Below are 20,256 nucleotides of genomic sequence, written 5' to 3'. Positions count from 1 at the left end.
GGGCACCATAATCTCTTCACCTTGTGGCACTCACCTCTTGATTCCCGGCCTTCTGGCTAGGATCAGAGAAATTTTTATAGATCCGGCCGGATGTCCGGGCAGTATATCTGCACACATTCACTTATTTATTTATTTTTTGTCTCACTGTGTCACTTTTTGCGTGTTGTGTGTTCACAGGATTTGTCAGGATGCGGTAGCCCTTCTGGGTGTCCCTCCTGGCGGTCTAGGGGAGGTGTGTGTGGCCATTAGGTTCCGCACCTCCCTGCAAACACCCCGGGTACTCCTGCTTCGCAGGGTACCTACCGTAATCGGCTCTGCGGGCAGATACCTTGGCTAACGCCAAGGGGGATGCCGGGAGCATTTGTGGTCTCCTAGTAGCTTCGGCGAAAAGGGACATCGAACCTGGAACCTCGCAGGTACCTTTTGGTCCGGAGGCGAAGGGTAAGGTTTGTTGGGGGGCCTCTCTCCTATCGGAGAAGGGCTTGCGATAGACCGCATCCTTTGTGCACGTTTTTTTTAGTGTAACACGTTTGCACTTTTTCTTGCACTTTGGGTGAATCGAAAGCACGTTCCTCGGCTTTAGATAAAAAAAAAAAAAAAAAAATCTGTTCTTATCAGTTTAATATCTGATACGTCCCCTATCTGGGGACCATATATTAAATGGATTTTTGAGAACGGGGGCCGATTTCGAAGCTTGCTTCCGTCGCCCTATGCATTGACCCGATATGGCAGTATCTTCGGGTACAGTGCACCACCCCCTTACAGGGTTAAAAAGAAAGATTCCTACTTTCATTGCTACCTGCTTGCTGGCTAGCCAGCTAGCCAGCCCTGTGGGCCTTGCTGCTGCTGCAGCCAAAAAACAAAAGGTGGTGCTGCTGCTGCTTCTGCTGCTTCTGCTTCTGCTTGTGTCTGGCCCCTGTTGGAGCGTCCAGGCACAGGACTTCTGCTGCTGCTGACTAAATGGCCTCCTTAATTGGATCATTTGAGTAGCCAGCACACCTGTGCAGGTAGGGCATGACATGATAGGCAGCTGCCTTGATAGCGGGTGGGTGCTGAATGTTCCTAATTGACAAAATAAGATTAATGCTTATGAAGAAATATAAAATCTCATCCCTTCCCCAATATCGCGCCACACCCCTACCCCTTAATTCCCTGGTTGAACGTGATGGACATATGTCTTTTTTCGACCGTACTAACTATGTAACTATGTAACATAACATGGGGGGGGGGGTCTCCTGGCTGTTCACACAGGTGTGTCATTGCTGTACATTGACCATGCATTGCTTCTGTGGTATTGCAAAGGCAAAGACAAATGCTTCCAGCCATCCATTGCACTAATGGATTGGTCATCAGCTGGCTGTCTATGTCCCGCATCAATATAGACCAAAGTACAGAGGGTTAGGCTATGCTATTGTGCACCTACCTGATGCATCAGAAGGTGCGAGGCCCTTGCTAAATTCTGTGCACAGACTTTGAGATCTATGCTTTAGACTGTATCTAAACCTGCTCCAACATGGACTGACATTCTGGCCTACTTTCAGCCGATGCGACTTGTCTGTCGCTGAACAGTCGCTTTTTATGTATTCAGCACCTATGTATAATGTTGTAAAAATGCTCTAGAAGCTAAAGTCGCAGAAATGTCACACATATTTGGCCTGCAACTTTCTGTGCGACAAATTCAGACAGGAAAAATCAGTATAAATCCTTAGAAAATTATCCCCCAGTGTCTCCATCTGCTGGCGGTATTGAATAAGCATTGCTGCACTGATGGGGTATGCATTAGACGAAAAAAAAGAAGAAAAAGAAGAATAATACGCCCAGAAAAGAGGCGAAAAGGAGAAAAACGTAAAAAAACGTGAAAAAAAAGTAAGAGGAAGAGAAGGGAAAAAAAGGTGGAAATGGGTTTAAAAGTGATTTCGGCGGAGAAATATATATATATATATATATATATATATATATATATATATGCGCACACACACACATAGATATAAACGTATTCTCCGTTGAGATATTGCAGCCGCTGCTGTGTCCAGGCCCAGGAGCCTTAGCACTGTGCTGTGATGTCACTCAATACCACTGACATCACTAGGTGTAAACAACATCTCTTCTTTGCTGTGTATGTGACTATGGAGCTGTTTGGTGATGTCGTCTATTACGGCCTTCATAGAAGCAACAGGAGATTGTTGCATCCATCTTGAACCCTCAGAACTACAGTGCTATGATGTCACTCACTTCCACAGGCCTTGCAGAGTGTAAACAACAACAACCCAGCTTTGTTGTGTATGTAACCAAAGGGATTTGTGATGTCACCTAGAACCTTCACAGCAGCGACAGCTTTATGAGGAGCATCAGCACTGCTCTGCCTGAGCAGAACCATCACCGCCATAGGTTGTCAAATAACCCGGATTTAACCCACACAGGTAAGTCCAATGGGGTGCAGGCATGTCCTCTATGCTTACAGCTTCCCGTGGGTGTTGGTTTGATACCGTTTGGGGACAGCCAAGGAGGCATCTGCAGGCAACAAAGGTAGGTGTGTGCTTGTGTGTGTGTTTCCTATGCAGATCCTAAGCCCAGTGTCACATGCAAGTAGGAGGAGTAAGAAGGGTTCCTGGCAAATCCGGGTTATGGATTGCATTTAAAAAGGCCCCGTGGGAGTGCAATGGGCCCCTGTCTTGCTGCTTAGCAATAATGGTATGGGTTTAGGTTCTGCTGTGTGTACTGGTGGTTGACTGCCCCCCAGCCCAGAGTGTGCATGGAAAATTGTCTGGCAGCCTCCCTGACAGCAAGCAGTGATAGTGCCCATGAAGGGGACCTTGTTGGGCCCGCCCCTTTCACGGTTATCGCTTCTCGGCCTTTTGGCTAAGATCAAGTGTAGTATCTGTTCTTATCAGTTTTCATGCTGGTGGGGATGGGTGCTGCATGGAGGATGCAGGTGTACCAGGGCTTTCCGGGGCTGGTTCTGAGGAATCAGCTCGACGGCTGCCCCGATGTGACCTGTTCCCTCCGGGTCTCGCCATGAGGCTGAGAGGGTCTAGAGCCGAGGTACTTTTGTGCCTCGGGGAGTGGTGACCCCGAGGTGCCGAAACTCACTGGGAGAATAGGCTCACTGAGTTGAAGCACGGGCACCATAATCTCTTCACCTTGTGGCACTCACCTCTTGATTCCCGGCCTTCTGGCTAGGATCAGAGAAATTTTTATAGATCCGGCCGGATGTCCGGGCAGTATATCTGCACACATTCACTTATTTATTTATTTTTTGTCTCACTGTGTCACTTTTTGCGTGTTGTGTGTTCACAGGATTTGTCAGGATGCGGTAGCCCTTCTGGGTGTCCCTCCTGGCGGTCTAGGGGAGGTGTGTGTGGCCATTAGGTTCCGCACCTCCCTGCAAACACCCCGGGTACTCCTGCTTCGCAGGGTACCTACCGTAATCGGCTCTGCGGGCAGATACCTTGGCTAACGCCAAGGGGGATGCCGGGAGCATTTGTGGTCTCCTAGTAGCTTCGGCGAAAAGGGACATCGAACCTGGAACCTCGCAGGTACCTTTTGGTCCGGAGGCGAAGGGTAAGGTTTGTTGGGGGGCCTCTCTCCTATCGGAGAAGGGCTTGCGATAGACCGCATCCTTTGTGCACGTTTTTTTTAGTGTAACACGTTTGCACTTTTTCTTGCACTTTGGGTGAATCGAAAGCACGTTCCTCGGCTTTAGATAAAAAAAAAAAAAAAAAAATCTGTTCTTATCAGTTTAATATCTGATACGTCCCCTATCTGGGGACCATATATTAAATGGATTTTTGAGAACGGGGGCCGATTTCGAAGCTTGCTTCCGTCGCCCTATGCATTGACCCGATATGGCAGTATCTTCGGGTACAGTGCACCACCCCCTTACAGGGTTAAAAAGAAAGATTCCTACTTTCATTGCTACCTGCTTGCTGGCTAGCCAGCTAGCCAGCCCTGTGGGCCTTGCTGCTGCTGCAGCCAAAAAACAAAAGGTGGTGCTGCTGCTGCTTCTGCTGCTTCTGCTTCTGCTTGTGTCTGGCCCCTGTTGGAGCGTCCAGGCACAGGACTTCTGCTGCTGCTGACTAAATGGCCTCCTTAATTGGATCATTTGAGTAGCCAGCACACCTGTGCAGGTAGGGCATGACATGATAGGCAGCTGCCTTGATAGCGGGTGGGTGCTGAATGTTCCTAATTGACAAAATAAGATTAATGCTTATGAAGAAATATAAAATCTCATCCCTTCCCCAATATCGCGCCACACCCCTACCCCTTAATTCCCTGGTTGAACGTGATGGACATATGTCTTTTTTCGACCGTACTAACTATGTAACTATGTAACATAACATGGGGGGGGGGGGGGGGGGGTCTCCTGGCTGTTCACACAGGTGTGTCATTGCTGTACATTGACCATGCATTGCTTCTGTGGTATTGCAAAGGCAAAGACAAATGCTTCCAGCCATCCATTGCACTAATGGATTGGTCATCAGCTGGCTGTCTATGTCCCGCATCAATATAGACCAAAGTACAGAGGGTTAGGCTATGCTATTGTGCACCTACCTGATGCATCAGAAGGTGCGAGGCCCTTGCTAAATTCTGTGCACAGACTTTGAGATCTATGCTTTAGACTGTATCTAAACCTGCTCCAACATGGACTGACATTCTGGCCTACTTTCAGCCGATGCGACTTGTCTGTCGCTGAACAGTCGCTTTTTATGTATTCAGCACCTATGTATAATGTTGTAAAAATGCTCTAGAAGCTAAAGTCGCAGAAATGTCACACATATTTGGCCTGCAACTTTCTGTGCGACAAATTCAGACAGGAAAAATCAGTATAAATCCTTAGAAAATTATCCCCCAGTGTCTCCATCTGCTGGCGGTATTGAATAAGCATTGCTGCACTGATGGGGTATGCATTAGACGAAAAAAAAGAAGAAAAAGAAGAATAATACGCCCAGAAAAGAGGCGAAAAGGAGAAAAACGTAAAAAAACGTGAAAAAAAAGTAAGAGGAAGAGAAGGGAAAAAAAGGTGGAAATGGGTTTAAAAGTGATTTCGGCGGAGAAATATATATATATATATATATATATATATATATATATATATATATATGCGCACACACACACATAGATATAAACGTATTCTCCGTTGAGATATTGCAGCCGCTGCTGTGTCCAGGCCCAGGAGCCTTAGCACTGTGCTGTGATGTCACTCAATACCACTGACATCACTAGGTGTAAACAACATCTCTCCTTTGCTGTGTATGTGACTATGGAGCTGTTTGGTGATGTCGTCTATTACGGCCTTCATAGAAGCAACAGGAGATTGTTGCATCCATCTTGAACCCTCAGAACTACAGTGCTATGATGTCACTCACTTCCACAGGCCTTGCAGAGTGTAAACAACAACAACCCAGCTTTGTTGTGTATGTAACCAAAGGGATTTGTGATGTCACCTAGAACCTTCACAGCAGCGACAGCTTTATGAGGAGCATCAGCACTGCTCTGCCTGAGCAGAACCATCACCGCCATAGGTTGTCAAATAACCCGGATTTAACCCACACAGGTAAGTCCAATGGGGTGCAGGCATGTCCTCTATGCTTACAGCTTCCCGTGGGTGTTGGTTTGATACCGTTTGGGGACAGCCAAGGAGGCATCTGCAGGCAACAAAGGTAGGTGTGTGCTTGTGTGTGTGTTTCCTATGCAGATCCTAAGCCCAGTGTCACATGCAAGTAGGAGGAGTAAGAAGGGTTCCTGGCAAATCCGGGTTATGGATTGCATTTAAAAAGGCCCCGTGGGAGTGCAATGGGCCCCTGTCTTGCTGCTTAGCAATAATGGTATGGGTTTAGGTTCTGCTGTGTGTACTGGTGGTTGACTGCCCCCCAGCCCAGAGTGTGCATGGAAAATTGTCTGGCAGCCTCCCTGACAGCAAGCAGTGATAGTGCCCATGAAGGGGACCTTGTTGGGCCCGCCCCTTTCACGGTTATCGCTTCTCGGCCTTTTGGCTAAGATCAAGTGTAGTATCTGTTCTTATCAGTTTAATATCTGATACGTCCCCTATCTGGGGACCATATATTAAATGGATTTTTGAGAACGGGGGCCGATTTCGAAGCTTGCTTCCGTCGCCCTATGCATTGACCCGATATGGCAGTATCTTCGGGTACAGTGCACCACCCCCTTACAGGGTTAAAAAGAAAGATTCCTACTTTCATTGCTACCTGCTTGCTGGCTAGCCAGCTAGCCAGCCCTGTGGGCCTTGCTGCTGCTGCAGCCAAAAAACAAAAGGTGGTGCTGCTGCTGCTTCTGCTGCTTCTGCTTCTGCTTGTGTCTGGCCCCTGTTGGAGCGTCCAGGCACAGGAGGCACAGGACTTCTGCTGCTGCTGACTAAATGGCCTCCTTAATTGGATCATTTGAGTAGCCAGCACACCTGTGCAGGTAGGGCATGACATGATAGGCAGCTGCCTTGATAGCGGGTGGGTGCTGAATGTTCCTAATTGACAAAATAAGATTAATGCTTATGAAGAAATATAAAATCTCATCCCTTCCCCAATATCGCGCCACACCCCTACCCCTTAATTCCCTGGTTGAACGTGATGGACATATGTCTTTTTTCGACCGTACTAACTATGTAACTATGTAACATAACATGGGGGGGGGGGGTCTCCTGGCTGTTCACACAGGTGTGTCATTGCTGTACATTGACCATGCATTGCTTCTGTGGTATTGCAAAGGCAAAGACAAATGCTTCCAGCCATCCATTGCACTAATGGATTGGTCATCAGCTGGCTGTCTATGTCCCGCATCAATATAGACCAAAGTACAGAGGGTTAGGCTATGCTATTGTGCACCTACCTGATGCATCAGAAGGTGCGAGGCCCTTGCTAAATTCTGTGCACAGACTTTGAGATCTATGCTTTAGACTGTATCTAAACCTGCTCCAACATGGACTGACATTCTGGCCTACTTTCAGCCGATGCGACTTGTCTGTCGCTGAACAGTCGCTTTTTATGTATTCAGCACCTATGTATAATGTTGTAAAAATGCTCTAGAAGCTAAAGTCGCAGAAATGTCACACATATTTGGCCTGCAACTTTCTGTGCGACAAATTCAGACAGGAAAAATCAGTATAAATCCTTAGAAAATTATCCCCCAGTGTCTCCATCTGCTGGCGGTATTGAATAAGCATTGCTGCACTGATGGGGTATGCATTAGACGAAAAAAAAGAAGAAAAAGAAGAATAATACGCCCAGAAAAGAGGCGAAAAGGAGAAAAACGTAAAAAAACGTGAAAAAAAAGTAAGAGGAAGAGAAGGGAAAAAAAGGTGGAAATGGGTTTAAAAGTGATTTCGGCGGAGAAATATATATATATATATATATATATATATATATATATATATATATATGCGCACACACACACATAGATATAAACGTATTCTCCGTTGAGATATTGCAGCCGCTGCTGTGTCCAGGCCCAGGAGCCTTAGCACTGTGCTGTGATGTCACTCAATACCACTGACATCACTAGGTGTAAACAACATCTCTCCTTTGCTGTGTATGTGACTATGGAGCTGTTTGGTGATGTCGTCTATTACGGCCTTCATAGAAGCAACAGGAGATTGTTGCATCCATCTTGAACCCTCAGAACTACAGTGCTATGATGTCACTCACTTCCACAGGCCTTGCAGAGTGTAAACAACAACAACCCAGCTTTGTTGTGTATGTAACCAAAGGGATTTGTGATGTCACCTAGAACCTTCACAGCAGCGACAGCTTTATGAGGAGCATCAGCACTGCTCTGCCTGAGCAGAACCATCACCGCCATAGGTTGTCAAATAACCCGGATTTAACCCACACAGGTAAGTCCAATGGGGTGCAGGCATGTCCTCTATGCTTACAGCTTCCCGTGGGTGTTGGTTTGATACCGTTTGGGGACAGCCAAGGAGGCATCTGCAGGCAACAAAGGTAGGTGTGTGCTTGTGTGTGTGTTTCCTATGCAGATCCTAAGCCCAGTGTCACATGCAAGTAGGAGGAGTAAGAAGGGTTCCTGGCAAATCCGGGTTATGGATTGCATTTAAAAAGGCCCCGTGGGAGTGCAATGGGCCCCTGTCTTGCTGCTTAGCAATAATGGTATGGGTTTAGGTTCTGCTGTGTGTACTGGTGGTTGACTGCCCCCCAGCCCAGAGTGTGCATGGAAAATTGTCTGGCAGCCTCCCTGACAGCAAGCAGTGATAGTGCCCATGAAGGGGACCTTGTTGGGCCCGCCCCTTTCACGGTTATCGCTTCTCGGCCTTTTGGCTAAGATCAAGTGTAGTATCTGTTCTTATCAGTTTAATATCTGATACGTCCCCTATCTGGGGACCATATATTAAATGGATTTTTGAGAACGGGGGCCGATTTCGAAGCTTGCTTCCGTCGCCCTATGCATTGACCCGATATGGCAGTATCTTCGGGTACAGTGCACCACCCCCTTACAGGGTTAAAAAGAAAGATTCCTACTTTCATTGCTACCTGCTTGCTGGCTAGCCAGCTAGCCAGCCCTGTGGGCCTTGCTGCTGCTGCAGCCAAAAAACAAAAGGTGGTGCTGCTGCTGCTTCTGCTGCTTCTGCTTCTGCTTGTGTCTGGCCCCTGTTGGAGCGTCCAGGCACAGGACTTCTGCTGCTGCTGACTAAATGGCCTCCTTAATTGGATCATTTGAGTAGCCAGCACACCTGTGCAGGTAGGGCATGACATGATAGGCAGCTGCCTTGATAGCGGGTGGGTGCTGAATGTTCCTAATTGACAAAATAAGATTAATGCTTATGAAGAAATATAAAATCTCATCCCTTCCCCAATATCGCGCCACACCCCTACCCCTTAATTCCCTGGTTGAACGTGATGGACATATGTCTTTTTTCGACCGTACTAACTATGTAACTATGTAACATAACATGGGGGGGGGGGGGGTCTGCCTGGCTGTTCACACAGGTGTGTCATTGCTGTACATTGACCATGCATTGCTTCTGTGGTATTGCAAAGGCAAAGACAAATGCTTCCAGCCATCCATTGCACTAATGGATTGGTCATCAGCTGGCTGTCTATGTCCCGCATCAATATAGACCAAAGTACAGAGGGTTAGGCTATGCTATTGTGCACCTACCTGATGCATCAGAAGGTGCGAGGCCCTTGCTAAATTCTGTGCACAGACTTTGAGATCTATGCTTTAGACTGTATCTAAACCTGCTCCAACATGGACTGACATTCTGGCCTACTTTCAGCCGATGCGACTTGTCTGTCGCTGAACAGTCGCTTTTTATGTATTCAGCACCTATGTATAATGTTGTAAAATGCTCTAGAAGCTAAAGTCGCAGAAATGTCACACATATTTGGCCTGCAACTTTCTGTGCGACAAATTCAGACAGGAAAAATCAGTATAAATCCTTAGAAAATTATCCCCCAGTGTCTCCATCTGCTGGCGGTATTGAATAAGCATTGCTGCACTGATGGGGTATGCATTAGACGAAAAAAAAGAAGAAAAAGAAGAATAATACGCCCAGAAAAGAGGCGAAAAGGAGAAAAACGTAAAAAAACGTGAAAAAAAAGTAAGAGGAAGAGAAGGGAAAAAAAGGTGGAAATGGGTTTAAAAGTGATTTCGGCGGAGAAATATATATATATATATATATATATATATATATATATATATATATATATGCGCACACACACACATAGATATAAACGTATTCTCCGTTGAGATATTGCAGCCGCTGCTGTGTCCAGGCCCAGGAGCCTTAGCACTGTGCTGTGATGTCACTCAATACCACTGACATCACTAGGTGTAAACAACATCTCTCCTTTGCTGTGTATGTGACTATGGAGCTGTTTGGTGATGTCGTCTATTACGGCCTTCATAGAAGCAACAGGAGATTGTTGCATCCATCTTGAACCCTCAGAACTACAGTGCTATGATGTCACTCACTTCCACAGGCCTTGCAGAGTGTAAACAACAACAACCCAGCTTTGTTGTGTATGTAACCAAAGGGATTTGTGATGTCACCTAGAACCTTCACAGCAGCGACAGCTTTATGAGGAGCATCAGCACTGCTCTGCCTGAGCAGAACCATCACCGCCATAGGTTGTCAAATAACCCGGATTTAACCCACACAGGTAAGTCCAATGGGGTGCAGGCATGTCCTCTATGCTTACAGCTTCCCGTGGGTGTTGGTTTGATACCGTTTGGGGACAGCCAAGGAGGCATCTGCAGGCAACAAAGGTAGGTGTGTGCTTGTGTGTGTGTTTCCTATGCAGATCCTAAGCCCAGTGTCACATGCAAGTAGGAGGAGTAAGAAGGGTTCCTGGCAAATCCGGGTTATGGATTGCATTTAAAAAGGCCCCGTGGGAGTGCAATGGGCCCCTGTCTTGCTGCTTAGCAATAATGGTATGGGTTTAGGTTCTGCTGTGTGTACTGGTGGTTGACTGCCCCCCAGCCCAGAGTGTGCATGGAAAATTGTCTGGCAGCCTCCCTGACAGCAAGCAGTGATAGTGCCCATGAAGGGGACCTTGTTGGGCCCGCCCCTTTCACGGTTATCGCTTCTCGGCCTTTTGGCTAAGATCAAGTGTAGTATCTGTTCTTATCAGTTTAATATCTGATACGTCCCCTATCTGGGGACCATATATTAAATGGATTTTTGAGAACGGGGGCCGATTTCGAAGCTTGCTTCCGTCGCCCTATGCATTGACCCGATATGGCAGTATCTTCGGGTACAGTGCACCACCCCCTTACAGGGTTAAAAAGAAAGATTCCTACTTTCATTGCTACCTGCTTGCTGGCTAGCCAGCTAGCCAGCCCTGTGGGCCTTGCTGCTGCTGCAGCCAAAAAACAAAAGGTGGTGCTGCTGCTGCTTCTGCTGCTTCTGCTTCTGCTTGTGTCTGGCCCCTGTTGGAGCGTCCAGGCACAGGACTTCTGCTGCTGCTGACTAAATGGCCTCCTTAATTGGATCATTTGAGTAGCCAGCACACCTGTGCAGGTAGGGCATGACATGATAGGCAGCTGCCTTGATAGCGGGTGGGTGCTGAATGTTCCTAATTGACAAAATAAGATTAATGCTTATGAAGAAATATAAAATCTCATCCCTTCCCCAATATCGCGCCACACCCCTACCCCTTAATTCCCTGGTTGAACGTGATGGACATATGTCTTTTTTCGACCGTACTAACTATGTAACTATGTAACATAACATGGGGGGGGGGGGGGGGGTCTCCTGGCTGTTCACACAGGTGTGTCATTGCTGTACATTGACCATGCATTGCTTCTGTGGTATTGCAAAGGCAAAGACAAATGCTTCCAGCCATCCATTGCACTAATGGATTGGTCATCAGCTGGCTGTCTATGTCCCGCATCAATATAGACCAAAGTACAGAGGGTTAGGCTATGCTATTGTGCACCTACCTGATGCATCAGAAGGTGCGAGGCCCTTGCTAAATTCTGTGCACAGACTTTGAGATCTATGCTTTAGACTGTATCTAAACCTGCTCCAACATGGACTGACATTCTGGCCTACTTTCAGCCGATGCGACTTGTCTGTCGCTGAACAGTCGCTTTTTATGTATTCAGCACCTATGTATAATGTTGTAAAAATGCTCTAGAAGCTAAAGTCGCAGAAATGTCACACATATTTGGCCTGCAACTTTCTGTGCGACAAATTCAGACAGGAAAAATCAGTATAAATCCTTAGAAAATTATCCCCCAGTGTCTCCATCTGCTGGCGGTATTGAATAAGCATTGCTGCACTGATGGGGTATGCATTAGACGAAAAAAAAGAAGAAAAAGAAGAATAATACGCCCAGAAAAGAGGCGAAAAGGAGAAAAACGTAAAAAAACGTGAAAAAAAAGTAAGAGGAAGAGAAGGGAAAAAAAGGTGGAAATGGGTTTAAAAGTGATTTCGGCGGAGAAATATATATATATATATATATATATATATATATATATATATATATATACGCACACACACACATAGATATAAACGTATTCTCCGTTGAGATATTGCAGCCGCTGCTGTGTCCAGGCCCAGGAGCCTTAGCACTGTGCTGTGATGTCACTCAATACCACTGACATCACTAGGTGTAAACAACATCTCTCCTTTGCTGTGTATGTGACTATGGAGCTGTTTGGTGATGTCGTCTATTACGGCCTTCATAGAAGCAACAGGAGATTGTTGCATCCATCTTGAACCCTCAGAACTACAGTGCTATGATGTCACTCACTTCCACAGGCCTTGCAGAGTGTAAACAACAACAACCCAGCTTTGTTGTGTATGTAACCAAAGGGATTTGTGATGTCACCTAGAACCTTCACAGCAGCGACAGCTTTATGAGGAGCATCAGCACTGCTCTGCCTGAGCAGAACCATCACCGCCATAGGTTGTCAAATAACCCGGATTTAACCCACACAGGTAAGTCCAATGGGGTGCAGGCATGTCCTCTATGCTTACAGCTTCCCGTGGGTGTTGGTTTGATACCGTTTGGGGACAGCCAAGGAGGCATCTGCAGGCAACAAAGGTAGGTGTGTGCTTGTGTGTGTGTTTCCTATGCAGATCCTAAGCCCAGTGTCACATGCAAGTAGGAGGAGTAAGAAGGGTTCCTGGCAAATCCGGGTTATGGATTGCATTTAAAAAGGCCCCGTGGGAGTGCAATGGGCCCCTGTCTTGCTGCTTAGCAATAATGGTATGGGTTTAGGTTCTGCTGTGTGTACTGGTGGTTGACTGCCCCCCAGCCCAGAGTGTGCATGGAAAATTGTCTGGCAGCCTCCCTGACAGCAAGCAGTGATAGTGCCCATGAAGGGGACCTTGTTGGGCCCGCCCCTTTCACGGTTATCGCTTCTCGGCCTTTTGGCTAAGATCAAGTGTAGTATCTGTTCTTATCAGTTTAATATCTGATACGTCCCCTATCTGGGGACCATATATTAAATGGATTTTTGAGAACGGGGGCCGATTTCGAAGCTTGCTTCCGTCGCCCTATGCATTGACCCGATATGGCAGTATCTTCGGGTACAGTGCACCACCCCCTTACAGGGTTAAAAAGAAAGATTCCTACTTTCATTGCTACCTGCTTGCTGGCTAGCCAGCTAGCCAGCCCTGTGGGCCTTGCTGCTGCTGCAGCCAAAAAACAAAAGGTGGTGCTGCTGCTGCTTCTGCTGCTTCTGCTTCTGCTTGTGTCTGGCCCCTGTTGGAGCGTCCAGGCACAGGACTTCTGCTGCTGCTGACTAAATGGCCTCCTTAATTGGATCATTTGAGTAGCCAGCACACCTGTGCAGGTAGGGCATGACATGATAGGCAGCTGCCTTGATAGCGGGTGGGTGCTGAATGTTCCTAATTGACAAAATAAGATTAATGCTTATGAAGAAATATAAAATCTCATCCCTTCCCCAATATCGCGCCACACCCCTACCCCTTAATTCCCTGGTTGAACGTGATGGACATATGTCTTTTTTCGACCGTACTAACTATGTAACTATGTAACATAACATGGGGGGGGGGGTGGGGGGGGTCTCCTGGCTGTTCACACAGGTGTGTCATTGCTGTACATTGACCATGCATTGCTTCTGTGGTATTGCAAAGGCAAAGACAAATGCTTCCAGCCATCCATTGCACTAATGGATTGGTCATCAGCTGGCTGTCTATGTCCCGCATCAATATAGACCAAAGTACAGAGGGTTAGGCTATGCTATTGTGCACCTACCTGATGCATCAGAAGGTGCGAGGCCCTTGCTAAATTCTGTGCACAGACTTTGAGATCTATGCTTTAGACTGTATCTAAACCTGCTCCAACATGGACTGACATTCTGGCCTACTTTCAGCCGATGCGACTTGTCTGTCGCTGAACAGTCGCTTTTTATGTATTCAGCACCTATGTATAATGTTGTAAAAATGCTCTAGAAGCTAAAGTCGCAGAAATGTCACACATATTTGGCCTGCAACTTTCTGTGCGACAAATTCAGACAGGAAAAATCAGTATAAATCCTTAGAAAATTATCCCCCAGTGTCTCCATCTGCTGGCGGTATTGAATAAGCATTGCTGCACTGATGGGGTATGCATTAGACGAAAAAAAAGAAGAAAAAGAAGAATAATACGCCCAGAAAAGAGGCGAAAAGGAGAAAAACGTAAAAAAACGTGAAAAAAAAGTAAGAGGAAGAGAAGGGAAAAAAAGGTGGAAATGGGTTTAAAAGTGATTTCGGCGGAGAATATATATATATATATATATATATATATATATATATATATATATATGCGCACACACACACATAGATATAAACGTATTCTCCGTTGAGATATTGCAGCCGCTGCTGTGTCCAGGCCCAGGAGCCTTAGCACTGTGCTGTGATGTCACTCAATACCACTGACATCACTAGGTGTAAACAACATCTCTCCTTTGCTGTGTATGTGACTATGGAGCTGTTTGGTGATGTCGTCTATTACGGCCTTCATAGAAGCAACAGGAGATTGTTGCATCCATCTTGAACCCTCAGAACTACAGTGCTATGATGTCACTCACTTCCACAGGCCTTGCAGAGTGTAAACAACAACAACCCAGCTTTGTTGTGTATGTAACCAAAGGGATTTGTGATGTCACCTAGAACCTTCACAGCAGCGACAGCTTTATGAGGAGCATCAGCACTGCTCTGCCTGAGCAGAACCATCACCGCCATAGGTTGTCAAATAACCCGGATTTAACCCACACAGGTAAGTCCAATGGGGTGCAGGCATGTCCTCTATGCTTACAGCTTCCCGTGGGTGTTGGTTTGATACCGTTTGGGGACAGCCAAGGAGGCATCTGCAGGCAACAAAGGTAGGTGTGTGCTTGTGTGTGTGTTTCCTATGCAGATCCTAAGCCCAGTGTCACATGCAAGTAGGAGGAGTAAGAAGGGTTCCTGGCAAATCCGGGTTATGGATTGCATTTAAAAAGGCCCTGTGGGAGTGCAATGGGCCCCTGTCTTGCTGCTTAGCGGTTTAGGTTCTGCTGTGTGTACTGGTGGTTGACTGCCCCCCAGCCCAGAGTGTGCATGGAAAATTGTCTGGCAGCCTCCCTGACAGCAAGCAGTGATAGTGCCCATGAAGGGGACCTTGTTGGGCCCGCCCCTTTCACGGTTATCGCTTCTCGGCCTTTTGGCTAAGATCAAGTGTAGTATCTGTTCTTATCAGTTTAATATCTGATACGTCCCCTATCTGGGGACCATATATTAAATGGATTTTTGAGAACGGGGGCCGATTTCGAAGCTTGCTTCCGTCGCCCTATGCATTGACCCGATATGGCAGTATCTTCGGGTACAGTGCACCACCCCCTTACAGGGTTAAAAAGAAAGATTCCTACTTTCATTGCTACCTGCTTGCTGGCTAGCCAGCTAGCCAGCCCTGTGGGCCTTGCTGCTGCTGCAGCCAAAAAACAAAAGGTGGTGCTGCTGCTGCTTCTGCTGCTTCTGCTTCTGCTTGTGTCTGGCCCCTGTTGGAGCGTCCAGGCACAGGACTTCTGCTGCTGCTGACTAAATGGCCTCCTTAATTGGATCATTTGAGTAGCCAGCACACCTGTGCAGGTAGGGCATGACATGATAGGCAGCTGCCTTGATAGCGGGTGGGTGCTGAATGTTCCTAATTGACAAAATAAGATTAATGCTTATGAAGAAATATAAAATCTCATCCCTTCCCCAATATCGCGCCACACCCCTACCCCTTAATTCCCTGGTTGAACGTGATGGACATATGTCTTTTTTCGACCGTACTAACTATGTAACTATGTAACATAACATGGGGGGGGGGGGGGGGGGGTCTCCTGGCTGTTCACACAGGTGTGTCATTGCTGTACATTGACCATGCATTGCTTCTGTGGTATTGCAAAGGCAAAGACAAATGCTTCCAGCCATCCATTGCACTAATGGATTGGTCATCAGCTGGCTGTCTATGTCCCGCATCAATATAGACCAAAGTACAGAGGGTTAGGCTATGCTATTGTGCACCTACCTGATGCATCAGAAGGTGCGAGGCCCTTGCTAAATTCTGTGCACAGACTTTGAGATCTATGCTTTAGACTGTATCTAAACCTGCTCCAACATGGACTGACATTCTGGCCTACTTTCAGCCGATGCGACTTGTCTGTCGCTGAACAGTCGCTTTTTATGTATTCAGCACCTATGTATAATGTTGTAAAAATGCTCTAGAAGCTAAAGTCGCAGAAATGTCACACATATTTGGCCTGCAACTTTCTGTGCGACAAATTCAGACAGGAAAAATCAGTATAAATCCTTAGAAAATTATCCCCCAGTGTCTCCATCTGCTGGCGGTATTGAATAAGCATTGCTGCACTGATGGGGTATGCATTAGACGAAAAAAAAGAAGAAAAAGAAGAATAATACGCCCAGAAAAGAGGCGAAAAGGAGAAAAACGTAAAAAAACGTGAAAAAAAAGTAAGAGGAAGAGAAGGGAAAAAAAGGTGGAAATGGGTTTAAAAGTGATTTCGGCGGAGAAATATATATATATATATATATATATATATATATATATATATATATATATATGCGCACACACACACATAGATATAAACGTATTCTCCGTTGAGATATTGCAGCCGCTGCTGTGTCCAGGCCCAGGAGCCTTAGCACTGTGCTGTGATGTCACTCAATACCACTGACATCACTAGGTGTAAACAACATCTCTCCTTTGCTGTGTATGTGACTATGGAGCTGTTTGGTGATGTCGTCTATTACGGCCTTCATAGAAGCAACAGGAGATTGTTGCATCCATCTTGAACCCTCAGAACTACAGTGCTATGATGTCACTCACTTCCACAGGCCTTGCAGAGTGTAAACAACAACAACCCAGCTTTGTTGTGTATGTAACCAAAGGGATTTGTGATGTCACCTAGAACCTTCACAGCAGCGACAGCTTTATGAGGAGCATCAGCACTGCTCTGCCTGAGCAGAACCATCACCGCCATAGGTTGTCAAATAACCCGGATTTAACCCACACAGGTAAGTCCAATGGGGTGCAGGCATGTCCTCTATGCTTACAGCTTCCCGTGGGTGTTGGTTTGATACCGTTTGGGGACAGCCAAGGAGGCATCTGCAGGCAACAAAGGTAGGTGTGTGCTTGTGTGTGTGTTTCCTATGCAGATCCTAAGCCCAGTGTCACATGCAAGTAGGAGGAGTAAGAAGGGTTCCTGGCAAATCCGGGTTATGGATTGCATTTAAAAAGGCCCCGTGGGAGTGCAATGGGCCCCTGTCTTGCTGCTTAGCAATAATGGTATGGGTTTAGGTTCTGCTGTGTGTACTGGTGGTTGACTGCCCCCCAGCCCAGAGTGTGCATGGAAAATTGTCTGGCAGCCTCCCTGACAGCAAGCAGTGATAGTGCCCATGAAGGGGACCTTGTTGGGCCCGCCCCTTTCACGGTTATCGCTTCTCGGCCTTTTGGCTAAGATCAAGTGTAGTATCTGTTCTTATCAGTTTAATATCTGATACGTCCCCTATCTGGGGACCATATATTAAATGGATTTTTGAGAACGGGGGCCGATTTCGAAGCTTGCTTCCGTCGCCCTATGCATTGACCCGATATGGCAGTATCTTCGGGTACAGTGCACCACCCCCTTACAGGGTTAAAAAGAAAGATTCCTACTTTCATTGCTACCTGCTTGCTGGCTAGCCAGCTAGCCAGCCCTGTGGGCCTTGCTGCTGCTGCAGCCAAAAAACAAAAGGTGGTGCTGCTGCTGCTTCTGCTGCTTCTGCTTCTGCTTGTGTCTGGCCCCTGTTGGAGCGTCCAGGCACAGGACTTCTGCTGCTGCTGACTAAATGGCCTCCTTAATTGGATCATTTGAGTAGCCAGCACACCTGTGCAGGTAGGGCATGACATGATAGGCAGCTGCCTTGATAGCGGGTGGGTGCTGAATGTTCCTAATTGACAAAATAAGATTAATGCTTATGAAGAAATATAAAATCTCATCCCTTCCCCAATATCGCGCCACACCCCTACCCCTTAATTCCCTGGTTGAACGTGATGGACATATGTCTTTTTTCGACCGTACTAACTATGTAACTATGTAACATAACATGGGGGGGGGGGTTGGGGGGGGTCTCCTGGCTGTTCACACAGGTGTGTCATTGCTGTACATTGACCATGCATTGCTTCTGTGGTATTGCAAAGGCAAAGACAAATGCTTCCAGCCATCCATTGCACTAATGGATTGGTCATCAGCTGGCTGTCTATGTCCCGCATCAATATAGACCAAAGTACAGAGGGTTAGGCTATGCTATTGTGCACCTACCTGATGCATCAGAAGGTGCGAGGCCCTTGCTAAATTCTGTGCACAGACTTTGAGATCTATGCTTTAGACTGTATCTAAACCTGCTCCAACATGGACTGACATTCTGGCCTACTTTCAGCCGATGCGACTTGTCTGTCGCTGAACAGTCGCTTTTTATGTATTCAGCACCTATGTATAATGTTGTAAAAATGCTCTAGAAGCTAAAGTCGCAGAAATGTCACACATATTTGGCCTGCAACTTTCTGTGCGACAAATTCAGACAGGAAAAATCAGTATAAATCCTTAGAAAATTATCCCCCAGTGTCTCCATCTGCTGGCGGTATTGAATAAGCATTGCTGCACTGATGGGGTATGCATTAGACGAAAAAAAAGAAGAAAAAGAAGAATAATACGCCCAGAAAAGAGGCGAAAAGGAGAAAAACGTAAAAAAACGTGAAAAAAAAGTAAGAGGAAGAGAAGGGAAAAAAAGGTGGAAATGGGTTTAAAAGTGATTTTGGCGGAGAAATATATATATATATATATATATATATATATATATATATATATGCGCACACACACACATAGATATAAACGTATTCTCCGTTGAGATATTGCAGCCGCTGCTGTGTCCAGGCCCAGGAGCCTTAGCACTGTGCTGTGATGTCACTCAATACCACTGACATCACTAGGTGTAAACAACATCTCTCCTTTGCTGTGTATGTGACTATGGAGCTGTTTGGTGATGTCGTCTATTACGGCCTTCATAGAAGCAACAGGAGATTGTTGCATCCATCTTGAACCCTCAGAACTACAGTGCTATGATGTCACTCACTTCCACAGGCCTTGCAGAGTGTAAACAACAACAACCCAGCTTTGTTGTGTATGTAACCAAAGGGATTTGTGATGTCACCTAGAACCTTCACAGCAGCGACAGCTTTATGAGGAGCATCAGCACTGCTCTGCCTGAGCAGAACCATCACCGCCATAGGTTGTCAAATAACCCGGATTTAACCCACACAGGTAAGTCCAATGGGGTGCAGGCATGTCCTCTATGCTTACAGCTTCCCGTGGGTGTTGGTTTGATACCGTTTGGGGACAGCCAAGGAGGCATCTGCAGGCAACAAAGGTAGGTGTGTGCTTGTGTGTGTGTTTCCTATGCAGATCCTAAGCCCAGTGTCACATGCAAGTAGGAGGAGTAAGAAGGGTTCCTGGCAAATCCGGGTTATGGATTGCATTTAAAAAGGCCCCGTGGGAGTGCAATGGGCCCCTGTCTTGCTGCTTAGCAATAATGGTATGGGTTTAGGTTCTGCTGTGTGTACTGGTGGTTGACTGCCCCCCAGCCCAGAGTGTGCATGGAAAATTGTCTGGCAGCCTCCCTGACAGCAAGCAGTGATAGTGCCCATGAAGGGGACCTTGTTGGGCCCGCCCCTTTCACGGTTATCGCTTCTCGGCCTTTTGGCTAAGATCAAGTGTAGTATCTGTTCTTATCAGTTTAATATCTGATACGTCCCCTATCTGGGGACCATATATTAAATGGATTTTTGAGAACGGGGGCCGATTTCGAAGCTTGCTTCCGTCGCCCTATGCATTGACCCGATATGGCAGTATCTTCGGGTACAGTGCACCACCCCCTTACAGGGTTAAAAAGAAAGATTCCTACTTTCATTGCTACCTGCTTGCTGGCTAGCCAGCTAGCCAGCCCTGTGGGCCTTGCTGCTGCTGCAGCCAAAAAACAAAAGGTGGTGCTGCTTCTGCTGCTTCTGCTTCTGCTTGTGTCTGGCCCCTGTTGGAGCGTCCAGGCACAGGACTTCTGCTGCTGCTGACTAAATGGCCTCCTTAATTGGATCATTTGAGTAGCCAGCACACCTGTGCAGGTAGGGCATGACATGATAGGCAGCTGCCTTGATAGCGGGTGGGTGCTGAATGTTCCTAATTGACAAAATAAGATTAATGCTTATGAAGAAATATAAAATCTCATCCCTTCCCCAATATCGCGCCACACCCCTACCCCTT

The 20,256-nt window shown here is 46.7% G+C and overlaps 9 non-coding genes and 1 pseudogene across 9 annotated transcripts; all 10 read left to right on the top strand.

The window, feature by feature from the left end:
• The first annotated feature begins 572 nt into the window (after positions 1 to 572).
• On the top strand, positions 573 to 757 carry LOC130341708 (U2 spliceosomal RNA). Its single transcript, XR_008881495.1, has one exon. It is a non-coding gene; the product is annotated as a U2 spliceosomal RNA (small nuclear RNA).
• A 2,082-nt stretch (positions 758 to 2,839) lies between these two features.
• LOC130341718 (U2 spliceosomal RNA) lies at positions 2,840 to 2,999 on the top strand (annotated as a pseudogene).
• Positions 3,000 to 3,692: 693 nt separating this feature from the next.
• On the top strand, positions 3,693 to 3,877 carry LOC130341707 (U2 spliceosomal RNA). Its single transcript, XR_008881494.1, has one exon. It is a non-coding gene; the product is annotated as a U2 spliceosomal RNA (small nuclear RNA).
• A 2,096-nt stretch (positions 3,878 to 5,973) lies between these two features.
• LOC130341752 (U2 spliceosomal RNA) lies at positions 5,974 to 6,164 on the top strand. The gene has a single exon (XR_008881529.1). It is a non-coding gene; the product is annotated as a U2 spliceosomal RNA (small nuclear RNA).
• A 2,098-nt stretch (positions 6,165 to 8,262) lies between these two features.
• On the top strand, positions 8,263 to 8,453 carry LOC130341751 (U2 spliceosomal RNA). Its single transcript, XR_008881528.1, has one exon. It is a non-coding gene; the product is annotated as a U2 spliceosomal RNA (small nuclear RNA).
• A 2,093-nt stretch (positions 8,454 to 10,546) lies between these two features.
• Positions 10,547 to 10,737, top strand: LOC130341750 (U2 spliceosomal RNA). Its single transcript, XR_008881527.1, has one exon. It is a non-coding gene; the product is annotated as a U2 spliceosomal RNA (small nuclear RNA).
• A 2,094-nt stretch (positions 10,738 to 12,831) lies between these two features.
• LOC130341749 (U2 spliceosomal RNA) lies at positions 12,832 to 13,022 on the top strand. The gene has a single exon (XR_008881526.1). It is a non-coding gene; the product is annotated as a U2 spliceosomal RNA (small nuclear RNA).
• Positions 13,023 to 15,106: 2,084 nt separating this feature from the next.
• LOC130341748 (U2 spliceosomal RNA) lies at positions 15,107 to 15,297 on the top strand. The gene has a single exon (XR_008881525.1). It is a non-coding gene; the product is annotated as a U2 spliceosomal RNA (small nuclear RNA).
• A 2,100-nt stretch (positions 15,298 to 17,397) lies between these two features.
• LOC130341746 (U2 spliceosomal RNA) lies at positions 17,398 to 17,588 on the top strand. The gene has a single exon (XR_008881524.1). It is a non-coding gene; the product is annotated as a U2 spliceosomal RNA (small nuclear RNA).
• Positions 17,589 to 19,682: 2,094 nt separating this feature from the next.
• LOC130341745 (U2 spliceosomal RNA) lies at positions 19,683 to 19,873 on the top strand. The gene has a single exon (XR_008881523.1). It is a non-coding gene; the product is annotated as a U2 spliceosomal RNA (small nuclear RNA).
• The last annotated feature ends 383 nt before the right edge of the window (positions 19,874 to 20,256 follow it).

This window comes from Hyla sarda, unplaced genomic scaffold (assembly GCF_029499605.1).
Source record: "Hyla sarda isolate aHylSar1 unplaced genomic scaffold, aHylSar1.hap1 scaffold_624, whole genome shotgun sequence".
Taxonomy (NCBI): domain Eukaryota; kingdom Metazoa; phylum Chordata; class Amphibia; order Anura; family Hylidae; genus Hyla; species Hyla sarda.
Note: the sequence above shows the minus strand (reverse complement) of the source record. Positions and strands in the feature narration are given on the sequence as shown.